Source organism: Dermochelys coriacea, chromosome 9 (assembly GCF_009764565.3).
Source record: "Dermochelys coriacea isolate rDerCor1 chromosome 9, rDerCor1.pri.v4, whole genome shotgun sequence".
Lineage (NCBI taxonomy): Eukaryota > Metazoa > Chordata > Testudines > Dermochelyidae > Dermochelys > Dermochelys coriacea.
Genome location: NC_050076.1, coordinates 72,108,110 through 72,124,240, shown reverse-complemented (window position 1 = coordinate 72,124,240; position 16,131 = coordinate 72,108,110). Strand labels below are relative to the sequence as shown.

Sequence of the window (16,131 nt, the reverse complement as noted above, 5' to 3'; positions counted from 1 at the left end):
TCAGACTATGAATGAGGATCTGCGTATCCCATAGCATAGTGAAAGCATTTTATGACAAAATTCTTGTTTGCAGCAAATTAGCATGTATTTTAGGGCAAGTCAAAATTTTTCACAAACAGCTTTTACAATCAAAAGATACCTTTTGTTTGATAAAAGGTTTCTTGAAAGAGTTTTTACATAATTAAAGTCTTCAATTTTCCCACAAAATGTTCTGCCCTATTTTTTCCCAGTTTATGAAAACTATTTTCAAAGACAGTAGTTTTTGTTTACTAAAAATATGGCAGAAAGTTTCATGAATAATCTGTGCAAAAACATAGAAAAATTAGAAATATAAAAATGTTTGTGAAGATTTCCATTTTATGTCCTGTTCTACTTGTGATGATTTGTGTAGAACTAGAACAGGGGCAGGCAAACTTTTTGGCCTGAGGGCCACATCCAGTTTTCAAAATTGTATGGAGGGCCAGTTAGGGGAGGCTGTGTCTCCCCAAACAGCCAGGCGTGGCCCAGCCCCCCATCTCCTATCCAACCTTCCCTGCTTCTTACCACCTGATGGCTCCGCTGGGACTCCTACCCCATCCACCACCCCCTGCTCCCTGTACCCTGACCATCCCCAGACCCCCCCCTCTCACCTCTGACTTCCCCTTGCTGCCCCATCAACCCCTCCTTTCATTCCTGACTTGCCCCCCAGGACCCCTGCCCCATCCAACCACCCCTTTTCCCTGTCCCCTGACTGCCCCCAGAACACCTGCCCCTGACTGCTCCCCCATCCAAGCCCCCTGTTCCCTGCCCTCTGACTGCCGTGATCCCTATCCGCACCCCCGCCCACCACCCCACAACTCCCCTTCCCTCTATCCAACAGCTCCCCTGCTCCCTGACCCCTTACTGCGCTGCCTGGAGCACCGGTCGCTAGTGGCACTACAGCTGCACCACCCAGAGCACCGGGTCATGCCGCAGCTCTGCAGCTGCATTGCCCAGCCACCCAGAGCATTGCACCGGTGGCGCGGCAGGCTGAGGCTGCGGGGGAGGGTGGACAGCAGGGGAGGGACCAAGAGCGAGCCTCCTGGGCCAGGAGGCTCAGGAGCTGGGCAGGAGGGTCCTGCAGGCCAGATGTGGCCCACGGGCCGTAGTTTGCCCACCTCTGGACTAGAAACTGGGAGAGATAAGAAGGCTGGATATTTTTCTAAAAGATCTGCTCTAGTTCAAACAAGAGTTAATTCAGGGAAGTCCTATGGACAGTGTTACACAAGAGATCAGAATAGATGGATCACAGTGGTCCATTCTGGCCTGAAAAGCTATGGATCTATATTGTGGCAGCATTAAACTGGGCCTACTTCACTTATGTAATTTTTAGGCTCTAAGAATTAGCTATTGCCAGCTCACGTCTGAAATGAGATTTGCTCTGTTGATCAATATGAAATCTCAGAATTTACTATTGTTTGGGGTTGATAGTTGTAAATTACATGTAGCAGCGGAACAGATTGTTTATGTAGCCGTACCACTTCCAGCTGTGATCTTTCTGGGTGTTACAAGATAACTAGAGTTACGCTTTCTCAGTGCTTACATGGGTAACAAAGAGTAACTTGTTGCAGGAAAAGATACTGGTGATTCATTATACAGTATTCCTCTTGAGGCGACAGTATTGAACAAGCCCCTCAGCAAGCTAAGACACTGTACTGGTAGAGAGTTAAAGCCACCATCCTGATCGTTTTTCCCTTCTCATGAAAAAATGTTAATAATTTTGGTGTCATGAGAAAAACTCCAGTTTGGCTATTACATTCCCCACTTCCTAACATTTCAACTGGACATGGTTCTTCTTTACTGCTTATTCTAAGAGACTTAGGTCTCTTCAGCTGTGGGATGTTACCTGCCTGCCACAGTAGTGGCTGACTTTTCATGGTAAATTAGATGACTCCAATCTATAGGTCAACAATTCTTTCAAAGCTGTTTTTCAGAAGTGCTGAGCACCCACTGAGCTCCTCTGGAGATGTACTTTTGAATGCATAGGCCCTGTGTGATTTTCTATATGAAGTGCCCTGAGTATCATGATTGACAAGCTTAGCCCTAAAAATTTTCAGCTAGATCCTGAGCTGTGAGGAAAGTGGGGGAAGCAATTATTTCAGTTTTCCTGATTCCAGACCATTTCCACCACTGGCATAACTTTAGAGGCCTGACCCAGGGGGATGTCTGTGGTATAAAGCTAAGGCCACTTTATACCAGCCTCTGTCCCCTCCCTCCTCAAGTACCCGGGGGGGAAATCAGGTGCTTGTTTTAGGCAGCTTTAAGTTTCATTTGTGCCACTGAAACAGCATGAAGGAGACATAGGTAGGGTCAGGAATCTGGCCCAATACTTTTCTATTTACACTGTAGATATTTTTCTGGCTTTTAAAAGTATATTAACCCCACAGTTCACCTTTACCGCCGCCAGTAAAAAGCCTTTTGTACATTCAATCCAGTTTACAAAAGGCTTCTAAATTACTCTTAAAATTACGGGTCTAAAGTGCTTAGTGGACCTATACTGCTGTTTTATCTGCACCAAATAGTCTCTCTGGCACTGGGTGTCTGAGACATGGCTGGTTTTGGCTTTTACTGGCTGCCCTTTACTTTCTTTCCAGGAGGAGCCATTCCTTTGCAAATAGTCTGTCAAGTGGCAAAAAACAGCATTTCCTATATGAAAACATTCTACAATAAAATGCAAGCAGCATATTGGAGTACAAAATGCAAAAAGCCACCCTACTTATTAGAGCACAGCACTCTTCCTACATTCAGCAGGCCAAACTTCTGTTTGCTTGTCCCATAGACGAAGGGGAATGCTCTCAGAGATGGAGGTTTCATGTTGAGTGGGTAAGAGGGAACAATGCTATTAAAACAACAACAAAAAAAAGCCAACATCTGTTGTTCGTTATAATGCAGAACTTCCTTTTCTTGAGTAATTACTAATGCTAACTACACTACCACAATTAATTAAAAGGATAATGTTTATACATACTTGCTAAAGAGGGACCATCAAGAGAGAAAATATTCTTATTCCACAGCAGGGAGTTGCGGGTTTTCCAATCAAGAGAGCGAGGATACTGCTTTAATGTATAAGAACTCTTGGTTAAAAACAGCAAGGGATCCATCCAGCTCCCATTGAAGTTCACTGGGATATGGATTGGCCCAAACCGTGTACAAGTGAACAACACTTCTAAGAAATGTATTTGTATGAGCTCTCGGGAGAAAACATTATAAATGTGTGCAGAGTCAATTTCGGTCTCACATTAGGTTTGATTCCTGGGTGGAACAGTATCTGAGTAGAAACACTAATCCTTAGTTACCAGATGGGAAAAGTTAACATAAAACCGAGGGGAAATAGGAAACCTAGATGTCACCTGGGGAAGGTTTTTAAGTTGCCATGGTGGCAAAAAGAACCTGGAAAGACATCATGCTGTCAGCTGAAAAAGCATGACATCTTCTAGGAACAAGCATAAAATATCCTACGAGATCATACTATTGGTCAATCAAGTCTCATGTTCTGCCCACAGCAGTGGTCAATACCTGATGTTCAGCGAAAGGTGAAGTCTCTTTTCACCTATCTCACAATGGCTGTTCTGCATGCATGACTTCAGTGCAGACTTTCAAATACATGCTCATCACTATTCCCATTTGTAAAGCATCCAACTTTACAAAGCACTTAGGTAGTACCTTTTTAATCCAAGGATCTCTAAGTGTGTAGTATTGTGTTCTGATAATCTAATACAACACTGATATTTTCACAGATCATCAAAGAATGTTTGATCCAAATGCATTGCCATTCATGGTAACACGCTGAATACTTCTGTGTCAGCAATGTACACAATCAGTAGATATCCACTATCAAATTATCTCTGTTTCTAGTGGATTCGTTAGTGAACTTTTATGAATTGTGGATCTGCTTTCCAAGTGTGAAGTGCAGCCAAAGAATGTATTATATTAAACAAACTGAATAGGATAATCAAGAATGAAAAAGGAAAAGTGATAAAAAGCAGATCCACAAAAATCAGTGTTAAAATATGATTTACGAGCACAAAAAATCATAACTCATTTCTTTAGTTTGTTTCTCTAATAAAATACTATAGCTTGCAGGAACTTTGGACCTATAGAATGATACTTTTACCATTTTTTTAAATTCAAATAACCAATAGTCAGTGGATTATTTGGTCTTGTTCTCTTGAGTAAAGAATTGTTTTCATTGTTTCTTGAAGAAAAATGGACACTTGCTGCAGCATGACACATGCATTTAAAGAAAATCTAGACTGACATTCCATTCATTTAGAGAAGTGAAAATACTGAAAGAAAAAGGCTGTTGAGAGTAGCTATGTTTACTGTAACATTTTTATGAACCATACTCAATCACATTCAAGTATTATCCCTTCACTATCACCCTGTTTCATAATAAAATAAGTATACACTAATAATACTTTGACTCTCAATTGCATTTTTTATCCGAGGGTCTCAAAGTGCTTTGAAAACATTAGCAATCCCATCCAACTTCCACTGAAGTCAGAGGGAAAAAGACACACACTGATCCCAATGGGAGTCAGATTGTATGTTACCTAACTAAGCCTCAAAACTCCTTTGTGGGTAAGGTAGGAAGTGTAGTTATGGATCAATGCACAACTCTGAAATGCAGCCACCTCTGGGGTGAAGTGCAGCATAGTAAACAGCAAAGAAACAACCCAAATTGTGTATTTTTTTTAACAAGACAGCAAGCAAAGAATACTGAATCCATGTGCAACTCTGGGGGGTGGGGGGATTTTGAGAAGGCACAATGTAAATTGCTGGGCTGAAAATTGGCTAGGAAGTTGGCATCATCATTCCTACATCTGATTCTTAGTGACTCAGTTTAATGTCTAATTCAAAGTGTATTAGATCATTGGTTCAGTAACTTCAGAAGAAAATTCTATCTAGCAAATCAATGTTTCTTGTAGCACCTATGCATTCTCTATTTGTCTCCCAGCCAAGCACTTGCCTAGCCTTACTCAGGTTTGTAAGATCTGTCAAAAATGATAGCACAGTGTGCCTGATTTCCAGACATTAGGAGGGAGCTCTCCGAATCCGAATTTTTAGCCTAAGAGACTTGGCCAGAAGTCATGCTATATAAACTTCATTTAAAAATCTGTCTAAATTTTACTTTTTTAAACTTTATGAATCAAGTAATACAAGAAGCAGGAGAGAGTTTTATTTTCCCTGTTGAAACCTGATAGTGCAGGTGAATAGGGCAAAACATTATTGATTAACTGTCTGGGGTCCTTAGTAAATGGTCTGCATGTTTAATCCATAAGTTAACATTCTATGTAGTGTGATCCTTGAAGTCCTTATACAATTCCTTCTTCATTCAGAGACTAACACCTTTGTGTTTTGTTTTCAGCATAATAAACATGTTACACCTAAAGGTACTTTCTTTCTAGAGTTTGTACCTGATTTTTGGCCTTTAAAATAAAAATCTAAAAATACAAACTGTGCTTCTGGACACACTATATATTTATAGCCCACTATAGTGATTTTATCCACAGAAATTAAGCCAACTGCTGTCAAGTAACTGAGAATCCTGTTCATTTCAATAAATCCAGAGAAATATTAGTGAACTGTCAGGAAAAAAAAAATCAGTCAAGTGCTAGCTTAAGCTACAAAGGAGGAGAGAAACCTTTAGTTTTAGTGAATTCCCAAAAGTAATTCGGGCAACTTTATGTGAAGAAAAATTCTAGGATAAAAGATATTTCAGTCCCATGGAGAAATGCTTGAACCTTTACATCAGTTTTTGGCCTGTAATCTTCTGTGCACTCTGGCATTTAAGAAGATATACTGAGAGCTTCCCAAGGGCCAATCACTGCTTGCTTAATATAGTGGCAGAATCATTACACTCCGCTTGTCTTTTTTGTGGATCATATTGGAAGATTCCAAAACCAGAACGTTATCATCACAAAGTGTTTCCCCCTTTGTGTTGGGAAAGCCACTCATGTGAGGGGATGAAAAAACAAGACACAGAATTTTCATGTTTCTCTATGTGGAAAAGTGGAAGCAAAGGGTCAAGTGCTATTCAACTGCAGCTGCAATAACTATCACAACTGAGATCCTGGGCAGTGCTGTAACCCTAAAGCCAGCATAGACGGTCAAGGGAGGTTCATCCCACTATAGAAAGTTCCTCTGGTGGTGTTATATCACTCATCCTTCCAATATCCTGGATAGGGCACATGGCCAGGGAACACAGATGTGGCTGGGAAATCTCTTCTCCTTGCTGTTTTATCCACTTCTTGGGGTCATTGGCAGCCCATGCTTATTCTAGGGACTGGCCACAGCATGGTTGGCATTAAGACACCTCTGCACCCCAGACGTGGGCTCTCTTGAACTGTGGTGTATGCTTCTTGGATGCAGCCAAGGATACAGACCTGGGAGTTGAAGTAAACATGCGTCTCAGTGAAGCTGCCACAAGAAGGGCTATGCTACATCAACACACTCCTTTCTCTGGATGCATTTACATTTACTTCTGGATTGGTCCTATAATATCTGGATTCTGGACTTGCAGTTCTACATGTTCAACTTGTAACTGAAAAGAGCCATGAAAAACTAAGTAACTGTTTTCCCACTGAAAACCCACAAAAATATTTCCCATTCATTTTGTACCTGAGGACCCTTCCACTCAAAGCCGTTAAACGTATCAATAGTGCACAGGGTGTCTTGATAACTGAGCAAAAGCCTAACGTCTTCTCCCCACCCACCCCCTTTCTTTTGACTCTCACACCTACTTTTTTTTTTAAATAACAAAGTATGTGGGGGATAGGGGGAAGAATTATGATGTCCTGAGACTGGAGTCGATGGTACATGCTTTAAAAATGTACCATTTCCCCTTAAAATGTTAACGTGTGATCCTCTCAATTTAAAAGAGTGGGAAGATGTTTAATGCTATCCCTAAGAGTTATGGCAGTTTGTTGTAAGTAAATAGGATGCTATAAAAATACCTTCAGAAAGGTACTGAACTCTTATTTTTCCCCCTTCACATTAAACCAATGGTATTCCCCCTAACCCCCCATCTGTCATCTCCACAGAGGGGACTGTTTAGGAATAGGGTGGGCTTTTTAAAGTACCAAATCACAGGTAAATTGTTTGGACCCAGCTGTGTGTTGTTCCACTCTGTGCTTCTCCTTTGTACAAATATCCATCTTGTCAGCCTCTACTCATCATAGTGTGGATGGCTTGGACTTGGTCTCAAAATGAAAAACTGAAAGAATTATTTAAGGGAAGTTAAACATAGCATAAATTGATGCAAACAATTTACAATAAAAGCAGAGCAGGCTTTGTCTCTTTCCTCCCACACAGAAAAAAAAACAAAACAAAAAAAAAAAAACACACCCCTGCTTCAGTTTTGTTACAGTAATTTATAACCACAAATAATTTTTTCTTCCTGTTTCCACAAATGCATGTTCCAGCTTTAAAAAACAAAACAAAAAAAAACGAAACAAAAAAACCCCACACAAATGTTTGAGAGTGTAATGTGACCATACCTTTGCTGATTGGCAACTAATGACTCCTGCTATTATACAAGGCAGTTTTTAAATTATCCACAATATACAATAGCTGCAAGATATCATACCATCCATACACCATTTAAGCTTCTTAGAATGAAGATGTGTCTTTCATAGAACAACTTCACAATAAGAAGAGATTCCCCACAACCTGAACTGCAATAGTCATGTACAGAATGTGGACATTTTAGGAATTGCACTATACTTCCCTACAAACAAATTTTCACTGCAGACAATCCCTGATGATTTATCACCTGGTTAATCAAAATTTTTGGTAATAGGAACATTGACTGTCCCTCTGAAATTTTCTTGCAGAGAAATTCTTCTGCTACACAGTGCCTGTGCTTTGCAGAGCCCCGGTCCTGCAACAAGAAAGCTCTTCTACAGTCCCTCCAGGAGGCTCAAGTTTGCAAGTAAACCTGAAACCAGTGACTTACTGTTGATGACTCATCTCAGTCTGGACATAGCTATGATGGGCTCGGGGAAGAGAAATAAAAACACCCAGTCATTTCAAAACTAAATCACTTATAACTTGGTTTATGGGTGCAGCAACAATGCCTAGTTGATTTCATTGACTTTTCCATTTCACAAAGTACATTAAACCATGTTTTTTGTGAAACATTCTGCACAGCACTATCTAGCACAACTTTCAGTATTGAGGTTTAGTAAAAATGCAAGGATTACATATTAAGCAGTGTTAGCAGAAAGCTCACTTTACACATCTAGTAAATTAAATGCCTGATTTGGGACAAAATTACATATCCTATAAATATGAGGACTAAGGGCCTGATCAAAGCTCATTGAAGCCAATGGGAGTCTTTCCATCTACTAGGGTGGCATTTGGATCAGGCCTTAACACCATATATTGGCCTCATGTTCCATGCACACAACCTTTACTAATACCCCACTCCTTGATCAAGAGCAGTAAAATGGACACAAAAGTTAGGCTTTGTCAGTACCTGTTAAACAGTATTTGAGATGCTGTGTGTACTGTGTGACATGATGCATTATTTTACATAATTGACTACGTTTCAGATCGTGTTACATTGTGTCAAACTCACCTAGAAATGGAAGGAATATTACATGACACAGCATTAGTAATATAATGTGATGTGACTGTTAAAGGAAAAATATTTTTCCCCCAACTGCATAAGCTTAGCAGTGTTTAAAAAAAAAAAACCCTACACGCACTGCTAAGCTTATGCAGTTGGGGGAAAAATATTTTTCTTTTGTTTATTTTCATTTAATCAGGAATACAAATCTGCAATGCATGAAAAATACTTGTTTACTTTGAGCACAGTACTAGGAAAATGAGTCTTTTCTTTCTAATTACCAGATGTCCTTAAATAAAACATTCATAGGGATGCTAAAAACAAGTCTTTTAGCAAGAACAGCCAGACAATACATTTCAGCAAACATGCAGCAGTTTTTACAGGGCCACCTGTTTCTCTTGGTGCTTCCAAAATGGTCTCCCCAGTACACCTCTTTATATCTCGGTCCAATAACTATTAAATCAGTTACAATCAAATATGACCTAATCAAACTCAAACTCTAACAACAACAACAACTCATGAGGCCGGCTTCCAAACACTGGTGCTCAAGCCCAGTCGATTAATACCTCTAATGGTGTACACAGTTGAACTAAACCTCAAATGGAGTAGTCTTGCAAAAACTCAACTAAATAGAATACTGCCTACTTCAGAACCTACCCTCCATTTTCCTGTAAAGTTCCACTTCACTTGCAGTTCTCCAGTATTAAGTTACTTGGACATCCATATATAAAAATGCAAAATAACTTGACTTACACGAGTACCGCAGAATGCACAAAACACCAAAAAGATGTTCCTACTGTGGTGCTTGAAATGAGAAACACTAGTAGCTGGTGGCCAAATAATGCTTTGCAGTCCAAGAAAAGTGCATGGAAATGGTAACAGTGATTGGAGATGGATTTATTTGTTGAACAAGGGGAAGAGCTGCAAACAAATACTGGCCAGCACCATTTACAACCTGAAGTGGACATGGAAGGTGCTAGGTAAATCAGATGGGAAGGAGTAGATAGCTACTACTTGATGACATGTCTAGCGGTATTCTTTGCCCATGCTGTCCACTGCACTCACAGCCACAAGCTACTATAGCAATGCATTATCAGGACAATGGAGACAGTCAAGTGGAGCTATAGTCAGTTGGACTTATTTCCATAAATGGGTAATTCCATGGCAACCGATCAGAGAATTAAACTATTACTTAATCTGGCTCGTATAGTCATACCTAAGGCTCAGTGTTTGTCACAGAGATCATGGAAGTCATGGATTCCATGACCTCTGTGACTTCTGCAGTGCTCCTTCCCAACAGCATCCCCTGAGCCGCCGCCCCCCACCCAAATTTTAGTCAGGGGCATACAGTAAAAGTCATGGACAGGTCACAGAGTGTGAATTTTTGTTTACGGCCCGTGACCTGTCTATGACTTTTACTAAAAATACCCATGACTAAAATGTAGCCTCATACCTCACTTTGCTTTCCATCGTTTTTATTCTGTCTGTTAGGAAGTCTATGCGATTTTTGTCAATAGCTGAAAATCATGATCATCTGTTGGCTGTTCAGTGGCCTATGTGAAACACGATAGTATATCTGGGAATGGGTTTGCAACAACTAAGGAGAAAAAAAATGCACAGCTGTTAGCAACACAGATCAGCAAAGTCATTGGCTAAGGAATGAATGAGTGCACATGTAGACTGAACTACCCTCAGACACAGAAAAGCAGTCAACATCAGCAGCTGAGTGAGGGGAAGCTTGTGCTGTTGGAGCCTGCATTATACCTTGTCTGTGGATAAATCATCCTAGAAATGAAGGGCTGGAAGGGATCTTGAGGGGGGCTGGATTAGATGACCCTGTGCTAAAACCAGACCAAACCTCCATGTCCCTTGCTGCAGATTACTTCTTTTCCTACCTTCAATGATCCTCCCTAACTCTTCTTTTCTCAAGACTAAACATACCCAGTTATTTGGGTGTGTTTTTAAACTTTTCCTTGTAGGTCAAGTTTTCCAAATATGTTATCATTTTGGTTGCTCTCCTCTGGACTCTCTCCAATTTGTCCACATCTTTCCTAAAGGGTGGCACCCAAAACTGGACAGAGTACTTCACTGAGGTCTTCCTAGTGAAGAGAAGATTGGGACAGTTAACTCCTGTGTTTAATATACAATAGCCCTGTTGCTACATCGGAGAATGCTATTAGTTGTTTTTTTCAACTGCAACAGCACTATTTTGGGGCTCATCTTCAATTTAGGAGCCACTAAAACCCCCAGATTGTTTTCTAAAATACTAGTGCCTATCCAGCTATCCACCATTTTATATTTGTGCATTTGAATTTTTCCTTCCTAAATGCAGTAGTCTTGATTGAATTTCATCTTACTGATCTCACACTAATTCTCCAATGTGTCAAGGTTATTTTGAATTCTAATTCTGTCCTCCAAAGTGCTTGCAACTCTTCCCACCTTGGTGTAATCCTCAAATTTTATAAACACATCTTCTACACTGCCATCTAATTTATTAATGAAAATATTAAAAAAAAAAGGAAGACCATTGCAGGACCCTGCTAGTTATATCCTTTCACACTGATAGCAAACCATTGATAACTACTCTTTGAGTATGGTCTTTCAATCAGTTGTGCACCCACCTTATAGTACATTCATCTAGGCCACATTTCCCTAGTTTGCTTATGAGAACATCATGTGGGTCTATGTCAAAAGCCTCACTAAAATCATGATAGATCATATATACAGCTTCCTTCCTATCCACTAGGCCAGTAACCCTACTAAATAAGGAAATTTGTTCTTAACAAGTCCACATAGACTATTATTGATCATCCTCTTATCCTCCAAGGGCTTACAAAATGATGGTATAATAATTTGTTCTAGTATATTTCTAGGTATCTAAGTTAGGTCGGCTAGTCTATAATTCCCTGGGTTCTCTTTGTTTCCCTTTTTAAAGATAGGTGCTATGTTTGCCCTGCTCCAGTCCTCTGGGACTTAACCTGACCTCCATGAGTTCTCAAAGACAGTTGCTAATGGTTCTGAGATTGCTTCAGCTAGTTCTTTAAGTACCCTAGGGCGAATGTCATCAGGCCCTGCCAACTTGATTACATTTAACTTATCTAAACATTCTCTAACCTATTCTTTCCCTATTCTGGCTTGTGTTCCTTCTCCCTTAATATGAATTGTGTTGAGTATTTGGTCACAGTTAACCTTTTTAGTGACAGCTAAGCAAAACAGGCATTAAACACATAAGCCTCTTTATGTTATCCCTTTTTAATACTCTTGGCCTGGTTAATAGAAGACCTACACTTTCCTTCACCTTTCTCTTCCTCCTAATTTATTATTGCTTTTAGAAAAGGAGTACTTGTGGCACCTTAGAGACTAACAAATTTATTAGAGCATAAGCTTTCGTGAGCTACAGCTCACTTCATCGGATGCATCCGATGAAGTGAGCTGTAGCTCACGAAAGCTTATGCTCTAATAAATTTGTTAGTCTCTAAGGTGCCACAAGTACTCCTTTTCTTTTTGCGAATACAGACTAACACGGCTGCTACTCTGAAACCTGTTATTGCTTTTACTGTCCCTTGTTAGGTGTAACTCATTTTGTACCTTAGCCTTTCTGATTTTGTCCCTACACGCTTATGCTATTCTTTTGAATTCATGTTTAGCAATTTGTTTCTGTTTCCATCTTATGTAGGATTCCTTTTTTATTTTCAGGCCACTAAAGAGCTCCTGATATGGCTATATTAGTCTATTTCTATTCTGCCCATCTTTCTTTCAGATCATGATAGTTTGCTGTTGTGCCTTTAACATTGTCTCTTTGAGAAACTGCCAGTTCTCCTGGACTTCTTATTCCCCTCAGATTTTCTTCCCATTGGGCTCTACCTACCAGTTCTTTGAGTTTGTTGAAGTCTCCTTTTTTGAAGTCCATTGTCTTTACTCTGCTGCTCTCATTCCTTCCTTTCCTTAAAATCATGAAGTCTAACATTTCATGATCACTATCACCCAAATTGCCTTAAGCCTTCACATTCACAGCCAATTCCTCCCTCTTAGACAGAATCAAGTTTTAAATGGCTGTTGCCCCAGGTTACTTCCACCACCTTGTAACACAAGTTGTCCCAATACGTTCCAGAAACTTATTGGAGATATCATGTTTTGCCATATTACTTTTCCAATAGATAGCTGAGTAGTTAAAACTGCCCATTAAAAGTAGGTCTTCTGTTTTGGATATTTCTGTCATTTGTTCTAGAAATGCCTCATCCACCTCTTCCTCCTGACTTGGTGGTCTATAGTAGACCCCAATGGACTTCAATTTCCATAAGTAATAGTCTGGCGTCCTCCATGAGAACTGAATTACCATGAAAATAAATGCTTGCACTCCCTTATCCAGGCCAGGACAGCCCATCAGCCAAGGTATATCCCTACAACATCAAAAGAATTCATGTTTAGGTGACGCAGTAGAGAAGAGTGAAGTGAGTAAGGAAACAGTTTTTGTTTTAAAACATCCTAAGAGAGATTATAAATCAGTGACTTTTTGTTGATGTGTTTGTTTTTAAAATTATGAACACAAGTGTTTAAATCCATTTCCTTGGAATATTTCAGCCTTGACTCTAGTATACAGATATTTACATTACAGAACTACAGCACACATTTCAGAAGTAGCAACTGTCTCCAGGGTTGAAATACCATAAGTGTGGCAGGATGATATGCAGTTTGATGGCTCAATGTGATCTGCTATTTTAGCTAGAGCATCCTTCATTACATGTTGTACTGATGTATGCTGGAGTAAGGCTTTGTGATTGCTGCCCTCCCCAAACAAACCAACCCACAAAAGCTGAAAACAATAAACCCCTCACCAAAACAGCTATGTACCTTAATAAACTATTCTGAATCAAGTAGATATGTGTTCAATTGGAGCCTAACCAAGCACACATAAAGGGACCAAAAAGTCAATCTCTCAAATCAAACGTGATTACAGATCCCAATTTTTTTATACTCTGTGTTATTATTTGTGATCTATAGTGAAGAGCCACATAGCAAAACAAACATCTAAAATTCAATTACAAAACAAATGTCAATTTTATACTGCTGTAACAGGAAATGCTTTTGTTTCTCTTTGTGACTGTCCATGCAGGTTTGAAAAACTATTTTAAAGTCAATATTAGGAGCTGTGGGAGACTAAGAAAAACTCCCAGAAAATCTGCAAGAAGCAGAAGCTCCTCTTTGTGCATGAAAGCAAATCATATGGCAGGTTTAACTGCTTAATATAATTATGAATACTTAAGGCCCAAGAGAAGACCATATGGTCCATCTAGGCCTGTCCTTACCAACTGCTGAAAATACAAGTCAGCCTGTGTATCTTCCACCATCATCCCTAGCATCTGACTAATAATTGTTGCCTTTGACAGCTGCCCTGAAACAGGAACCAGTTTACATGTCTGGTTTTCATATTACATATGTATCCTATAGTATATGAAGACATATTCAATCCAAAGCTCTTTGGGACAGTCAAAAGCTTAAAGAGACACTGTCAGTCTCATGATTAAGACTCATAAGTTAGCTTTTTGAGACAGTAAATTGCTATATAGTGTCCATACACACAGTAGTAAGAATTGAAGAGGGTCACTGAAGTCAACCTTGTGTCAGCAAGTATACAAAATATTGCAGATAGTTGGAGAGAGAGAGAGAGAGAGAGAGAGAGAGAGAGAATGAATGGACTAGTTCCCTCCAAATTATATAGATACAGTATTCTACAGGAATATACCCAAACACTGAAGTATTGGTATTTATCCTATGGTGTTTTGAAGAGCCATTACTGTAGAAAAGTGTACACTGAACACTTTTTTCTACTTGATCTGCCTATCAATCGATAGGTGCTGCCATTCCCAAAAGTATAAAGTAAGAACTTTTAAGAGTCCTTGCATCCAGACTGCCTGGAGCTATACCCTTCTTCCTTTCCCAAACACAAAATTCATGCTAAACTGCTCATAAGGATAAATCAGATAAACCCAGCCACTGACCCAATACTCCGCACTGAGCTAAGTTTAAAAAAAAAAGTTTGGTTAGTTTCATGTCATTTAGAAGAAATATTTGCACAAAATGTTATCATCCAGGAAGAGTACCAGAAAGTTGAATCCCCGTCAAAGATTCTATGTGAAGGTCACCCTATTGGGGTGAAGGCAAATACCTTGCATGTCATTCCCCAGGCAGTAGCATTCTTGTAGTCTGCTCCTGGAGTATCGCCCTCTGGCTGTACCTCTTAGCAAGTCTGTTCCCTTCCATGGATTGTAAAACAACTCAAACAAAAAAGGAAAATACTTCCAATAGTCCCTCACGGTACCAGGACCCCTTCCTTATACAAATGAGGGGAAGCAGCCTTTTGGGCTTTACAAGAAGTCTTAGCTCCCACACACTGTGTGGCTAAAGGCCAAGAGTTAGTCCTGGGGTTAACAACAAAACAAAGTTCAGCCCATCTTCTTGCCAGCCTGAGGGTGCAGGCTGCCTGTACTCTCAAGCTACTCCTTGTTGAGGAACCCCTCTGGCTTGCCTGTGAGCATTAACTCTTCTTGTTTCAGAGTGACATCCCAACTCAGCTGAGTTCCTTCTTTTTAAGGGCCTACCCCAGCCCTGACAAGCTGCAGGTTGGGGCTAATTGTAACCACAGATATTCTGTAACCCCTTCTTGACTGGTTATGGTAGAGAAGTATCTGTCCCCACCCTCTTTTCTCAAAACCTTTCTTTCCAGGATGGCAGAAATCAGGAAGTAGTAGAAATCTCATTATTAGGAAGAGACCAAGGAGGTTTAGATCTGTTTAAATAAGCTTTGTAAGGGCAACTCTACAATTAAAATGCTGCATTGTCAGAGCTGCACTAATGCAGCTGCACTGCTGTAATGCCTTAATGAAGACACTCAAAGACACTCAAATGAAGACAGCTGTTCTGTCAGTGTAGTTAATTTCCCCCCCCCCCAAAGATGGTAACTATGTTGATGGGAGAAGCTCGCCTGCCAACATAGCACTGTCTACACGGAAGGGCGGTATGTCAGTATAATTACGTCATGCAGGGGTGTGGATTTTTCACACCTCTGATGATGTAGTTATACTGATCTAGGTCAGTGGTGCAGACTAGACCTAAGTGTTTGGATGTTTAGCCCAACCAATGTTAAAGCCTCAGTCCTGCAATTTGTTCTGGGTAGAATCCCACTGACTTTAAAACCTTCTTTAAAAAGGTGACAGCCATTTTCTTGCAGTTTTTCACAGAAGAAAACAGACTTCATAAAGGTTCTCTATCCTTCTCATAAAGGTGCGCAATTATTGCAAAAGTACTATTGTGACATAACAGAACAAATCCACCAAACAGCTCATGTATGAGCTAACAAGACTCTGTTTTGCTCTCATTGCAGGATGAAAGGCAATGGGATGTAGGGAACCATGTGGGAGTGGAAGCCATGAATCCCTTGATTGTAGCCTTTAAAAAAAAATACTGACTCAGTTTGCGGCTTTGAGCAAATTCCTTATTCTCTCTGCCTCTGTTTCCTTATCATTAAAATGAAAATCATCATC

The 16,131-nt window shown here is 40.1% G+C and overlaps 1 long non-coding RNA gene across 1 annotated transcript; it reads right to left on the bottom strand.

Moving 5' to 3' along the window:
• Positions 1–3,325: 3,325 nt before the first annotated feature.
• LOC119861526 lies at positions 3,326–15,241 on the bottom strand. The gene is made up of 3 exons (XR_005294924.2): positions 14,757–15,241; positions 7,101–7,234; positions 3,326–6,404 (listed from the first exon to the last, which is right to left on the bottom strand). It is a non-coding gene; the product is annotated as an uncharacterized LOC119861526 (long non-coding RNA).
• Positions 15,242–16,131: the final 890 nt, after the last annotated feature.